Raw genomic sequence first — 14,703 nt, forward strand, 5'->3', positions numbered from 1 at the left:
AGCTGATAAGGGAGCTAGGTGGGCATATAAGAGCAAGGGAGGAACAACCAGGAGGAAAGCCAACCAGTACTAACTCCCTATGAAGCAAAGGAATCATCTGGGGATAAAGACTTCCTTGAGAGGGAGGGCTTGCTTGGGAGGAGGGGCAAAGAAGCAAGGACTGGGGAAATGAGATAAAAGTCCCAAAATGAAGGAGGTAAAGGAGGCAGATGGCTGTCAGTGGGGAAGAAGCAGTAGATGGTCAGTTCTGGAGGCCTTCTTGGCTGGAGAGTACAAAACCTCCAGGAGGCTTGAATGGTGGCATTCTTGGACCAGAAGGAACAGCTCCTCCCCAACTCATGCATGCATAGATTTCAAATCGTTGGAAATTATTTTTCTGTACAATGCAGGGAGAGTCTTAGGGAGAGTCTAGTATTTAGTCCCACGCCAGGATCTTTGTATAGGTCTACAAGACTACATTCAACATTTTCTCAACTTGCACAAATAAAAAGCTTATCCATTCATATATTCACAAACTATCAATACCTGTTTATCAGTATTGCATCATACACAAATTAGTATGGGGCCCCTATGCTCATCAGGCCCATGTGTTAAGACAGCCTAGTGGTACCATGCTCCCAGCCTAAATCCTTCTCCCAATTCCTTGAGTTTTGTCCTAGCTGCTGTACCCTTCCTGCAGGGTTAAGCTAGGAGGAGGCAATCTGCATAAGTTGGGGAGGAGCTGTTCCTTCTGGGCCTGGCAGGGATTTGAGTAACATGATATGGTGTGCCGGTGCCGGGTCTGGGTCCTCGGGGGGCAGTGGCAGCTGACTCAAAGCGTCCGCATGGCCCATTGCTTTCCCTGGCCAGTACTGGAGGTCATATTGGTACCCCGCAAGAAAAATGGACCACCTTAAGACCTGAGGTGACAACATCTGGGGTGGTCAGGGGCGAACAGGCCTAAGAGGGGCTTATGGTCCGTGTGTATGGTGAAGGGTCAGCCATACAGATAATCGTGGAACTTCTTTACCCCGCTACGATGGCCAAGCCCTCCTTATCTATTTGCACATAGTTGAGCTTTGGCTTTTGTTGGGTCCAGGAGTTATATGCCACCGGGACCTCACAGCTGTCTGGTAGCACATGTGCTAGAACCGCCCCCACTCCCTGTGGCAATGCATCACAGGCCAGGATGACAGGCAGCTACTTATCGAAATGTGCCAGCAAGCTGTTGGATGTGAGGAGGTCCTTTACCACTTGGAAAGCTGAGGCCTGTCGGTGGCCCCAAACCCATGGGGCTCTTTTGTCTAATAACCGGTGCCTTGTGGGGCAAGAAGGCGTGGTAAAAGCTGAGGAGGCCCAAGAACGCTTGTGGCTCTGCCTTATTCATGGGGGGCGGCGTGTCACAGATGGCCACCACCTTCTCCTTCAAGGGATGGATGCCACTCGCATCCACTGAATACCTCAGAAAGTCTATCTGTGGAACCCCCAGGAGACATTTTTCCTTCTTGACCTTCAGCCCTGCTGAATCAAAATGTTTGAGTACAGCGCGGAGGCGGGATGCGAACTCCTCCTCTGTGGCTGTGGCAATCAGCACATCATCAAAAAATGGCTGGACCCCGGGAATACCTTTCAAGAGCGAGTTGATTTGGTTTTGAAAAATTCCTGGGGCCACACTGACCCAGAACTGGAGATGCTTAACCCAGAAGGCACCTCTGTGGGTTACAATCGTTTGTGCCTCGGCCATGGCGGCGTCCACCGGTAGCTGCTGATAGGTCTGGGCCAGGTTTAATTTGCCAAAAATCTTGGCCCCTGCTAAGGAGGTCAACATGAGGCTCACTGCCAGCACTGGGTACACATGGCCCTGCAGCGCTTTATTTATCGTACATTTATAGTCCATGCAGAGACGGAGTGGCTGTCCAGCTTGACCGGGGTGACAATGGGCATTTCCCACCAGGTGTTAGCAACTGACTCCAACACTCCCTGAGCCATCAGGAGGTCCAGCGCCTCCTCTATCTTATGTTTGAGGGCAAAGGGAATGCGCCGGGCCTTCAGCCTTATGGGCTGTACATTCGGGTTCAGTTGCAGGGACACCGGGGGGCCGGTGTAAGTTCCCAGGGTTCCAACAAAAACTGTTTTCTTGTAGGCCGTGGCTTCCTTGATGGCCTTGGCCAGATCAGTGTTGTCCTTACCGACCAGTTTCTTCCACACCAGGACTGTTGGCTGTGGAGCGAAGTGAGTCGCGAGGGCCATGATTATCTCATCAAAAGTTGCCACCTTGAGGGTCACGGGTGCCATGAGGCCTTGTGCCAGCTCCAGGAAGTCTATTCCACAGGAACTGAGGAGCAGCGCCTTCTTCCTGCGGCCCATGACCTCATTGTATTCAATGTGGTTCTCCACCTGCTCCAACCATGTTTCCCATCTCTCATGTTGAAGGCTGGAATCGGTCCTGGTATAGCAGTCATCTCGTCAGTGGCAGTGCGGTGCACGGTGCTGGAACTGAGCCAGCGATTCATGGTGCGACGCTGGACTGGACCACTTACCAGGATCCCATCCTCGTCACAACTATAATATAGTGGGTTCAATGCATGGAAGAGGTGAGGTGGTAGTGAAACATCAGCTCCTTATTGATCTCAGCATAGTGAGGCATAAGCATAAGACTGGAAAATGGGCCAACAGGGCCAATCTTATATCCAAATCAGGGTTCCCGCACTAGCATTCTATTGGTCCATTTAAACCAGCAGGGCAGCAGGGATTCGGATCCTGCTGCCTATTGTTCCCAAGTCCCCAAGCTCTGGTCGTCTGGCTCCAATGAGCCCTGCAGGAGCACCAATTCAGTTCTCCCTTGAGTCCACATACATAACAACTGCTGTGCAGTTTCTTTAAAGAAAAATAACTTGCACATGAACTTGAGCAGAGAAATGGGGGAAAGAGGGAGCGTTTTTTTAAAATATTTGAATTGTTTTAGTCTGCCTCTTTAAAAAAATAAAGCAAAACATTAAATAAAGACAGTCAGTAAAATCACAATTAAAAGACATAACAGTATGAGGTAAATTATTTAAAAGCCAATAAAGTTAGCTGCAAAGAATTAGAATCAGTTAAGATATGTAACTGTCATGCAGTTTAAAAGAAGACATCAGAGGCCAGTAGCAAGGGAGGTACTAAAACACACAAGAAAACAGAAATGGTTTCTCCTGGTGTCTAAAAATTAACAGAAAAGGTCCTAGGTGATTAGAGGCAGGCAGGAAGTTTCACAGGTTTCACATGCATGGTGCCATGTAGCAAAAGCCTTGTGACACCAACCAGTTCAGCACACATTCAGCCCCACAACAGGGCAAATAGGACCCCCTCCAGCCATTTTTCCTTTGTTGAATGAAGAAGGGAAGGCTGAAGTCCCTCTTCCCTCTGCACCATGCTTCCAAGCCTTGGGGCCCAGGCACACTTGGGTAGAGATGAGCACAAACCAGCTCATGGGCATAAACCAGCTCATGATGATATTTGGCTGGTTTGTGGTTCATGATTTGACAACTGTGGCAGGACAACCAGCCCAGACTTCCCACAAACTTTCAAGCAGTTTGTGGCAGTTCATGAATAGATACATTTCTAGAAAGACTGTCTCTGCTTAAACAAAATGTTTACCAAACTTCAAAGCAACAGTGGGGGCAGAATTCTTCAGCCTACCACATAGATCCTCCACCTCCTTGGACACGCTATCAAAGGTGGACAGGGGAGGAAGGCAGCCTGTGGGAACAACTATTTCTCCAGGGGAGGCCCAAATTAGTATTCTATCCCCATGGTAACTAGGCTCTGGGTAATGGAAGACATAGAGGCAGGGCCTCTGGGTGTGGTTGGTAGCTAGGAGCCCTATACCTCTAGCCGGCAATTCCCCAAACAGGCAGGTGGTGGTACTGAGTTACCCTGAGGAAGAAAGAGGAAAGCTCCTCCAGGAATTGGCAATGCCTAGGAATGGATGAGCAGAACAGGACCTGCAAGTCAGAGCAGGCCAGTTCCGTCGCACTTCCATTTGCCTCTGTGCATTCCTGTAATAATTTAACATTCTACAATTCCATATTGTTTGAATGGTGTAGGACTGGATGGAACAGGTTTTTCTTTTAAAAAAACCTCAAATATATGAACACATGAAATTAATTAGGTGAAGCACATTTTCTTTATTTTTTGCCCCAAGGGAAATGCAAAGCAATTATGGTGAGCCCTTGCAGTCCAGCATGCATCTGAAATCTTCTCAGGCTCATTTATCTCAGAACAGCTGCTAAATGGATCTACCTGGACCAATGCCATATTAAACAGCAGCATTTAAGACACAGCATCATTTTCCTTGTTTCTTCAGCCCTAGCAAATCATTTTAAAAAAAATTTCCACTCTGATGCTGCACAGAACTCAGTTCAAAAGGTACCTATTTTAAGACACGCCAAACAAGTATCACCCACACATTGAAGATTTTCAATTGATATGGGAAGTTCAAAAGTTCAACCAAATGTTCATGCAGGAAGCATACTTTGTTTATATTGCTCTTGTAGGAATTTAAGATTCTCTGGCTGAAGTCTTGTGAACATATTAATTTTCTTTTTCTTTTTTTTAGCAATTTGCCATGTGATTATTTCCCCTGGGAGACATTGCCATTAATCCTATAATAGAGATGAGTTGCAGTTTGTTCTGTGGATATTTTTGTTCACATTCAATGGAGTACCTCAAACTTTTACTTGGAACTAAACTTTTGCTTCTAGGGTTGCCAGCTTCCAGGTGGGAGCTAGAAATCTCCTGGAATTACAGTTGATCTGCGGACTACGTAGATCAGTTCCCCTAGAGAAAATGCTTGCTTTGGAGGGTAGAGTCTATGTGGCATTATATTTCTCTACGGTCCCTTCCCTCTCTACCCCTAAAATCTCTAGGAATTTCGCCAGCCAAAGATAGCTTCCTAGAAGTAAATACTTGTGGCACTACAGAGAAGAAAAATGCAACAATCTGATTAGATTATGTACCAAAACTTGTGGGTGTGCTGAATCCGCTTAGTGAGGAGTCTCCTATAGATTAAGGAATCTTACTTGAATTAAAAAAGATTTTTCAGTTAGTGTAAGGGAATAAGTGAATCCAAGCAATACAGAACCCTTATGCATACCAGTTCTCTTCACTGATTTCAATGGATATGCAGCTCTACTTCCCTGGAACTGCAGTATTTAGTGTACAGCTTTGGGTGAGATTATAAAAATACAGTGGCTGGGTCCAGACCAGAATTTTGTGCCCATACAGGGATGGGACATGGGTGGACCAAAAAAACCGTGACCCAACACACGCATCTGCCTCCTGTCCTGTTCCCGCCCCCCAACCTGTCTGAGGGCCATCCCACTCACACTACGAGTGGGACGGCCCAGAGGTGGGAGTGGGATGGGAGGTGGACGCACGTGTGTGGCCGCACTTTTTTGGTCCGCCCATGTCCCGTCCCTGTGTGGGTGCAAAATGCCACTCTGGACCCAGCATTCTTTCTTCAGAACTGATACCTTAGTTTCCAATTACCAAACACTTTATCAGAGCACATTCTGCATACATTGTTAAATAAATGCACTGATACTTCCAGTATCATCCACAAGTTTAGCTAATAGTTCTGGCATTGGATCTCACATTTCTGGCATTTGATCTCACAGAGGTCTGAGAGGAGCACAACAGAGCAGAGCAGCTGGAGAAGTTGCTGGGAATTTCTGAGTGTTGGAAGACTTCATTCTGAGCTTGTGGGGCTGCCTAAAATTCTGAGGTGTGATAGCAGGGGAACTGCTGTTTGTTTGGTCTTGTTTGGTCTTTGTTTGGTTGAGTGGGCTAAAGGAGAAAGAGATTGAGAGTGATTGCTGCTGATTGCTGAGGAGTGCCTCTGCTCCACCCTCTTTGCATTTTAAGCTGCATCTTGCCAAAGGCGCGAGCCTTTGGCACGAGCCGAAGGGCTCTTGGCCTGTGGCTCTTCGCCTGGGGACTCCCTAAGGACCAGGAACCCAGATCCCTGATTTCCTTGTTCTCCCAATAAGGTAAGTTCCCAATAAGGTAAGGTAAGGTAAGTTGACCCTCCAGAAGGGGAGCCACTTAAACAAACAGCATTTAAAGAGGACTGTATATTTTTATATATATATATATATATATATATATAATGAAGATAGAATGCCAGCAGGGGGTTGGGGGCTTTCCAGTGTTTTGCACTGAGTGTCACATGTACGACTATCTGCCCAAAGGACAGAAGTCTTGGGTGTGTGCTCGATGCAAGGAGCTCCTGGTCCTCAGGGAACGGGTTCGTACCCTTGATGCCGAGGTGACTGCCCTGGAGAAGCAGAGACGGTCAGTTAGGCACTTGGGGAAGACTCTCGGGGGCTTATTAGATGAGCCCCGCTCTGAACGTAGCAGCCCCGTTGCTGCCAGAGAGCATGAGGGTCGAGAGGGAACAGGGCACCGTGCTGAGGATAAGGGGAATGCGCCCTTAGAAGAGACCTCTTCTTCGGTTGGTGAGCGGGAATCCTTTCGCGCCAAGGAACCATCCCTGAGCAAGGGGAGGGGGGGGGTTGGTAGTTGGTGATTCGATCCTTAGGCAAGGAGACAGCTGGGTGGCGAAACCGCGTACTGACCGTATGGTGACTTGCCTGCCTGGTGCGAAGGTAGTGGACATTACGCGTGTAGTAGATAGGCTGATAGACAGTGCTGGGGAGGAGCCTGTGGTCGTGGTGCATGTTGGCACCAACGATGTGGGGAAATACAGTCGTGAGGTCCTGGAGGAAAAATTTAGGCTGCTAGGCGGGAAACTTAAGGCCAGGACCTCCAAGGTAGCCTTCTCGGAAGTGCTACCTGTTCCACGTGCAGGGCAGGAGAGACAGGCACAAATTAGAAGTCTCAATGTGTGGATGAGACAATGGTGTAAGGAGGAAGGGTTTAAGTTTGTTAGGCACTGGGATGCTTTCTGGAACAAGCGGGAGCTGTACAAAAGAGACGGTCTCCACTTGTCCCCGGATGGAACCAGGCTGCTGGCGCTTAAAATCAAAAAGGTGGCAGAGCAGTTTTTAAACTAAATCTTGGGGGAAAACCGACAGGAGATGAAATGTCTCTGGTTCGGGAGGACTCGTCTCAAAGAGATGAAGGGTTGGCTGCTATTTTTCTACCGGGTAACAGACCAGAGTTGTTCACTGTGATGGTGACAAACAGTATGAACTGTCTGCCAGAGTCTCGAGGCGGCAGGAGGAAGGTGGCGGGCCTAGCTTGCCTGGGAAATTATAGATGTTTGTATGCAAATGCTAGAAGTGTTTGAAGTAAAATTGGTGAATTGGAATGTTTAGTGTTGGGAGAAAACATAGACATTGTGGGAATTTCAGAAACTTGGTGGAATGAAGAGAATCAGTGGGATACGGTGATTCCTGGATATAAGTTATATCGGAAGGATAGGGAGGGAAGGGTTGGAGGTGGGGTGGCTCTGTATGTTAGAGAGGATATATGGTCCAGTAAGACTGAGGTCAGAGAATTAGATTCACTTTTAGAAATGCTTTGGGTTGAAATAGAGGGCCCAAAAGGAAATTTAACTATGGGAGTTTGTTATCGCCCACCAAATCAAAAGAGAGAGGACGATTATAATATGATGGAAGGCTTAAAGATAGCGGCTAAACATAAAAACTGTGTCGTAATAGGTGATTTTAACTACCCGCAGATTGATTGGGTCAATATGTGTTCTGGTCGAGAGAAAGAGATTGAGTTTCTTGATGCTCTCAATGACTGTGCTATGGAGCAGATGGTCTCAGAACCTACCAGGGGTGGGGCGATCCTCGATTTAGTCCTAAGTAATGCCCAGGACTTGGTGAGAGATGTAAAAGTGATTGTGCCGCTTGGGAGCAGTGACGATAATGCTATTGATTTCACCGTTTGTATAAATAGTTGCCCAAAAAGACCGCCACAACCACGTTTAACTTTAAAAAGGGTAAATACATTGAGATGAGGAAGCATGTGAGGAGGAAACTGAAAGGAAAGGTAAATACGGTCAAAACCCTTAGGGAAACTTGGAGGCTATTTAAAACTACAATCCTAGAAGCTCAGATAAAATATATACCACAAGTTAAGAAAGGCACAAACAGGTATAAGAAAAAGTCTGCATGGTTAACAAACAAAGTAACGGAAGCTATAATCCTAGAAGCTCTGATAAAATACATACCACAAGATAAAATACATACCACAAGTTAGGAAAGGCTCAAACAGGCATAAGAAAAGGCCTGCATGGTTAACAAACAAAGTAATTACAGAAGCTGTAATTTGCTAAGCACTGGGAATAGGATAAAATACTAGCCATTAATTAATACCTAAATAAATTATTGGCCTCTGTAATGTCAAAATAATGAGTGAGAATATATAAATGACAGTAGATGAGCAATAGATTTTTTTGTCAAAATGCTTTATATTTATTGAATTTTATCACTGGAATTGCTGTGTTAGTTTAATTTTATCAAAGGGATTGCCATGTTAAACACTCAACATTGATGTGTATGAGCTATATAATGAAAATAAAAACAGTCAAAGTAAAACAAAAATCAAAAGGCAATGAAGTCCATGTGAAGATCCCCCCCCCCCAAATAACTAGGTCAGCAGGATGAAACTTTTAATGAGCAAATGTCCCCAATACGACATTTCCCCAAAACATTTAGAATGACAATATGTTGTGTCTTGAATGCTTTAGTCATTAAGGCCAGTATGCCTGAGGTAAATTTGTTCACTGCAAACTTCTGTGGCCTGTTGGGTAGCTTCAAAGTTCACATAGTAAAAAAGATTAAAGATAAACATGCCCAGCCCATACAGAACCCACCACCATACAGATTTTAAACTCTTATGTTTACTGATGGTTTCAAACTCATTGTAACCCTACCCTTCCACTTGGGGCTCACACTTGACAGGCGGAAGTTTGGTGTTCAGTTAGCACTGAAAGGGGGAGCAGTAGTTGAATGAGTTTTCGACTAAACTTTAGGAAGAACTTCCTGACAGTTAGAGTGGTTCCCCAGTAGAACAGGCTTCCTCGTGAGGTGGTGGACTCTACTTTACAGGTTTTTAAACAGAAGCTAGATGCCCATTTGACATCAGTGCTGATTTTGTGAACTTAGGCAGATCATGAGAAGAAGGACAAGAGGAGATATTTGTGATTTTCCCGCATTGTGCAGTGGGTTGGACTGGATGACCCTCGGAGTTCCAGTTTGGTGTAATGGTTAGGTGTGCAGACTCTTATTTGGGAGAACCAGGTTTGATTCCCCACTCCTCCACTTGCAGCTGCTGGAACTTGGAAGCAGAGCAGTACTGGCCATTGTTGGTGCTTGGATGGGGAACACTAATGAAGACTGGGGTTGCTCTGTGGAGGGAAGCAATGGCAAACCACCTCTGCTTTTCTCTTGCCTGGAATGCCCCATGGATAGGAGTATGAATTGTTTGGGACTGGAAAGTATGTTCTTCTTCAAGAAAGAAATAATGGGCCCAAAAGGAAATTTAACTATGGGAATTTGTTATCGCCCACCAAATCAAAAAATAGAGGAGGATTATAATATGATGGAAGGATTAAAGATAGTGACTAAACATAAAAACTGTGCCATAATAGGTGATTTTAACTACCCGCAGATTGATTGGGTCAATATGTGTTCTGGTTGGGAAAAAGAGAATGAGTTTCTAGATGCTCTCAATGACTGTGCTATGGAGCAGATGGTCACAGAACCTACCAGGGGTGGGGCGATCCTGGATTTGGTCCTAAATAATGCCCAAGACCTAGTGAGAGATGTAAAAGTGATTGCACTGCTATTGATTTCACCATTTGTTTAAATAGGGAGTTGCCCCAAGAGACCAGCACAACCACGTTTAACTTTAAAAGGGGTAAATTCTCTGAGATGAGGAGGCATGTGAAGAAGAAACTGAAAGGAAAGGTAAATACGGTCAAAACCCTTGGGGAAGCTTGGAGGCTATTTAAAACTACAATCCTAGAAGCTCAGATAAAATATATACCACAAGTTAAGAAAGGCACAAACAGGTATAAGAAAAAGTCTGCATGGTTAACAAACAAAGTAACGGAAGCTGTAAAAGGTAAGAAGGACTCCTTTAAGTGGTAGAAAGCTAGTCCAAGTGAGGTTAATAAAAGGGAACACAGGCTTTGGCAAATCAAATTCAAGACTGTGATCAGGCAGGCAAAAAGGGACTATGAGGAGCATACTGAAAAAACATAAAGATCAACAATAAAAAATTCTTCAAATATATTAGAACTTCAGGAAGAACTTCCTGACAGTTAGAGTGGTTCCTCAGTAGAACAGGCTTCCTCGTGAGGTGGTGGACTCTACTTTACAGGTTTTTAAACAGAAGCTAGATGCCCATTTGACATCAGTGCTGATTTTGTGAACTTAGGCAGATCATGAGAAGAAGGACAAGAGGAGATATTTGTGATTTTCCCGCATTGTGCAGTGGGTTGGACTGGATGACCCTCGGAGTTCCAGTTTGGTGTAGTGGTTAGGTGTGCAGACTCTTATTTGGGAGAACCAGGTTTGATTCCCCACTCCTCCACTTGCAGCTGCTGGAACTTGGAAGCAGAGCAGTACTGGCCGTTGTTGGTGCTTGGATGGGGAACACTAATGAAGACTGGGGTTGCTCTGTGGAGGGAAGCAATGGCAAACCACCTCTGCTTTTCTCTTGCCTGGAATGCCCCATGGATAGGAGTATGAGTTGTTTGGGACTTGAAAGTATGTTCTTCTTCAAGAAAAGAAATTTAACTATGGGAATTTGTTATCGCCCACCAAATCAAAAAATAGAGGAGGATTATAATATGATGGAAGGATTAAAGATAGTGACTAAACATAAAAACTGTGTCATAATAGGTGATTTTAACTACCCACAGATTGATTGGGTCAATATGTGTTCTGGTCGGGAAAAAGAGATTGAGTTTCTAGACGCTCTCAATGACTGTGCTATGGAGCAGATGGTCAGAGAACCTACCAGGGGTGGGGCGATCCTGGATTTGGTCCTAAGTAATGCCCAAGACCTAGTGAGAGATGTAAAAGTGATTGCACTGCTTGGGAGCAGTGACAATAATGCTATTGATTTCACCATTTGTTTAAATAGGGAGTTGCCCCAAGAGACCAGCACAACCACTTTAACTTTAAAAGGGGTAAATTCTCTGAGATGAGGAGGCATGTGAAGAAGAAACTGAAAGGAAAGGTAAATACGGTCAAAACCCTTGGGGAAGCTTGGAGGCTATTTAAAACTACAATCCTAGAAGCTCAGATAAAATATATACCACAAGTTAAGAAAGGCACAAACAGGTATAAGAAAAAGTCTGCATGGTTAACAAACAAAGTAATGGAAGCTGTAAAAGGTAAGAAGGATTCCTTTAAGCGGTAGAAAGCTAGTCCAAGTGAGGTTAATAAAAGGGAACACAGGCTTTGGCAAATCAAATTCAAGACTGTGATCAGGCAGGCAAAAAGGGACTATGAGGAGCATACTGAAAAAACATAAAGACCAACAATAAAAATTTCTTCAAATATATTAGAAGTAGGAAACCAGCCAGGGAGGCAGTGGGGCCGTTGGATGACTATGGGGTAAAAGGATTACTGAAGGAGGATAGGAAAATGGCTGAGAAGCTGAATGAATTTTTTGCCTCCGTCTTCACTGTGGAAGACGAGAACTTTTTGCCCGCCCCAGAACCACTAATTTTGGAAGGGATGTTGAAAGACCTGAGTCAGATTGAGGTGACAAAAGAGGAGGTCCTACAACTGATAGACAAATTAAAAACTAATAAGTCACCGGGTCCGGATGGCATACATCCGAGAGTTCTGAAAGAACTCGAAGTTGAACTTGTGGATCTTCTAACAAAAATCTGTAATCTTTCATTGAAATCTGCCTCCGTTCCTGAGGACTGGAAGGTAGCAAATGTCACCCCATCTTTAAAAAGGGTTCCAGAGGAGATTCGGGAAATTACAGGCCTGTCAGTCTGACTTCAATACTGGGGAAGTTGGTAGAAACCATTATCAAGGACAGAATGAGTAGGCACATTGATGAACACGGGTTATTGAGGAAGACTCAGCATGGGTTCTGCAAGGGAAGAACTTGCCTCACTAACCTGTTACATCTCTTTGAGGGGGTGAACAAACATGTGGACAAAGGAGACCCAATAGATGTTGTTTACCTTGACTTCCAGAAAGCTTTTGATAAAGTTCCTCATCAAAGGCTCCTTAGAAAGCTTGAGAGTCATGGAGTGAAAGGACAGGTCCTCTTGTGGATCAAAAACTGGCTGAGTAATAGGAAGTAGAGAGTGAGTATAAATGGGCAGTCTTCACAGTGGAGGACGGTAAGCAGTGGGGTGCCGCAGGGCTCGGTACTGGGTCCCATGCTCTTTAACTTGTTCATAAATGATTTAGAGTTGGGAGTGAGCAGTGAAGTGGCCAAGTTTGCGGATGACACTAAATTGTTCAGGGTGGTGAGAACCAGAGCGGATTGTGAGGCACTCCAAAGGGATCTGTTGAGGCTGGGTGAGTGGGCGTCAACGTGGCAGATGCGGTTCAATGTGGCCAAGTGCAAAGTAATGCACATTGGGGCCAAGAATCCCAGCTACAAATACAAGTTGATGGGGTGTGAACTGGCAGAGACTGACCAAGAGAGAGATCTTGGGGTCGTGGTATATAACTCACTGAAAATGTCAAGACAGGGTGCGTTTGCAATAAAAAAGGCCAACGCCATGCTGGGAATTATTAGGAAGGGAATTGAAAACAAATCAGCCAGTATAATAATGCCCCTGTATAAATCGATGGTGCGGTCTCATTTGGAGTACTGTGTGCAGTTCTGGTCGCCGCACCTCAAAAAGGATATTATAGCATTGGAGAAAGTCCAGAAAAGGGCAACTAGAATGATTAAAGGGCTGGAACACTTTCCCTATGAAGAAAGGTTGAAATGCTTGCGACTCTTTAGCTTGGAGAAACGTCGACTGTGGGGTGACATGATAGAGGTTTACAAGATAATGTATGGGATGGAGAAAGGAGAGAAATTAGTACTTTTCTCCCTTTCTCACAATACAAGAACTCGTGGGCATTCGATGAAATTGCTGAGCAGCCAGGTTAAAACGGATAAAAGGAAGTACTTCTTCACCCAAAGTGTGATTAACATGTGGAATTCACTGCCACAGGAGGTGGTGGCGGCCACAAGCATAGCCACCTTCAAGAGGGGTTTAGATAAAAATATGGAGCAGAGGTCCATCAGTGGCTATTAGCCACAGTTTGTGTGTATATATAAAAAATTTTGCCACTGTGTGACACAGAGTGTTGGACTGGATGGGCCATTGGCCTGATCCAACATGGCTTCTCTTATGTTCTTATATTCTAAAAACTCTAGCCAAACTCCATATAATAAAATACTGAGTTGCATCCAAATACCTTTCCTCTAACTGAAACTTTTTCTTTGAGGGAGGAAGGTTTCTTCTTTGAAGGACGCCTCTCATTTAGCAGAAGAGAGTCCTTTATGCCAGTATTTTAGCTCCAGTTAAGAAGTTGTGTGCTCTGCAGTAATCCCATTTATTTTGTGGAAATTATTTGAGATCTATACATGGCCTTTTAAAAGAGCTGACGTGATTTACAGTGCAATCCTAAACAGTCACATCCTTCTCATTGATATCCACAGGCTTAGAAGGGAATAACTTTGCTTAAAATTGTGCAACTAATTTCTCAGCAACTGGTTGGAATGCTGAAATGAGTATTATTAGATTATCAAGAGGATGTTTACCAAGCAAGGTAGCTTATCAACAAATAATTAGCAGTATTATCCAGTAGAAGCAGCCATTTCCAATTATTCTCTTGTCTAAGTTCAACGGAAGAAAAATATCCTGTTTTTCAAGCTTTCTATATCAAATAATTTACTTCTACATAAAGACTGCCAAAAATGGAACAAGGGTTCCCCTGATGATAATCTTGATGTTAAGATTTTTCCTAGCAAATTAATGGCTTGCCATTGCCTCTGAAAGTTAAATGTCACTAGACCATCACCTGAAAGCAAGTTTACTTATCATTTTTAGAAAGGGAAAGTCCCTGCTACTAGCCATGGTGATTGGGAGGAACCTCCACATTCAGAGGCACTAATTCTCTGAATCCCAAAGTCAGGAGGCAACATCAGAAGAAAGCCTCAGCCTCTATGTCCTATTATTATAGGGGAGGGATGGTGGCTCATTGGTAGAGCATCTGCTTCGTAAGCAGAAGGTCCCAGGTTCAATCCCCGGCATCTCCAACTAAAAGGGTCCACGCAAATAGGTCTGAAAAACCTTAGCTTGAGACCCTGGAGAGCCGCTGCCAGTCTGAGTAGACAATACTGACTTTGATGGACCAAGGGTCTGATTCAGTATAAGGCAGCTTCATATGTTCATTATTGGCCATCCAAATGAACTGGTTGGCCACTGTGTAAGACAGGATGCTGAACTTGATGGACCACTGGTCTGATCCAGCAGGGCTCTTCTGTTGTTCAATTACAACTCTTCATGCCTTTGCATGATTTGATGTACAATCTATGCTAACTCTTAAAGGACCATTCACAAATTACATGATTTGATGTACAGTTTATGCTAACTCTTAAAAGACCATTCACAAATTACAACTCAGAGAGAATGAATATACCTAGGGAAGAAGGAGGATCACTCCTCCTGATTCCATCTCAGCCCATCCAAGTGTTCAGTATAACTTGTGCATTAGACCTTACCTGCAT

General features: G+C 44.6%; 1 non-coding gene across 1 annotated transcript; it reads left to right on the forward strand.

The window, feature by feature from the left end:
- The first annotated feature begins 14,157 nt into the window (after positions 1–14,157).
- On the forward strand, positions 14,158–14,232 carry TRNAT-CGU (transfer RNA threonine (anticodon CGU)). Its single transcript has one exon. It is a non-coding gene; the product is annotated as a tRNA-Thr (tRNA).
- The last annotated feature ends 471 nt before the right edge of the window (positions 14,233–14,703 follow it).

The sequence above is a fragment of the Heteronotia binoei genome, chromosome 4 (assembly GCF_032191835.1).
Source record: "Heteronotia binoei isolate CCM8104 ecotype False Entrance Well chromosome 4, APGP_CSIRO_Hbin_v1, whole genome shotgun sequence".
Lineage (NCBI taxonomy): Eukaryota > Metazoa > Chordata > Lepidosauria > Squamata > Gekkonidae > Heteronotia > Heteronotia binoei.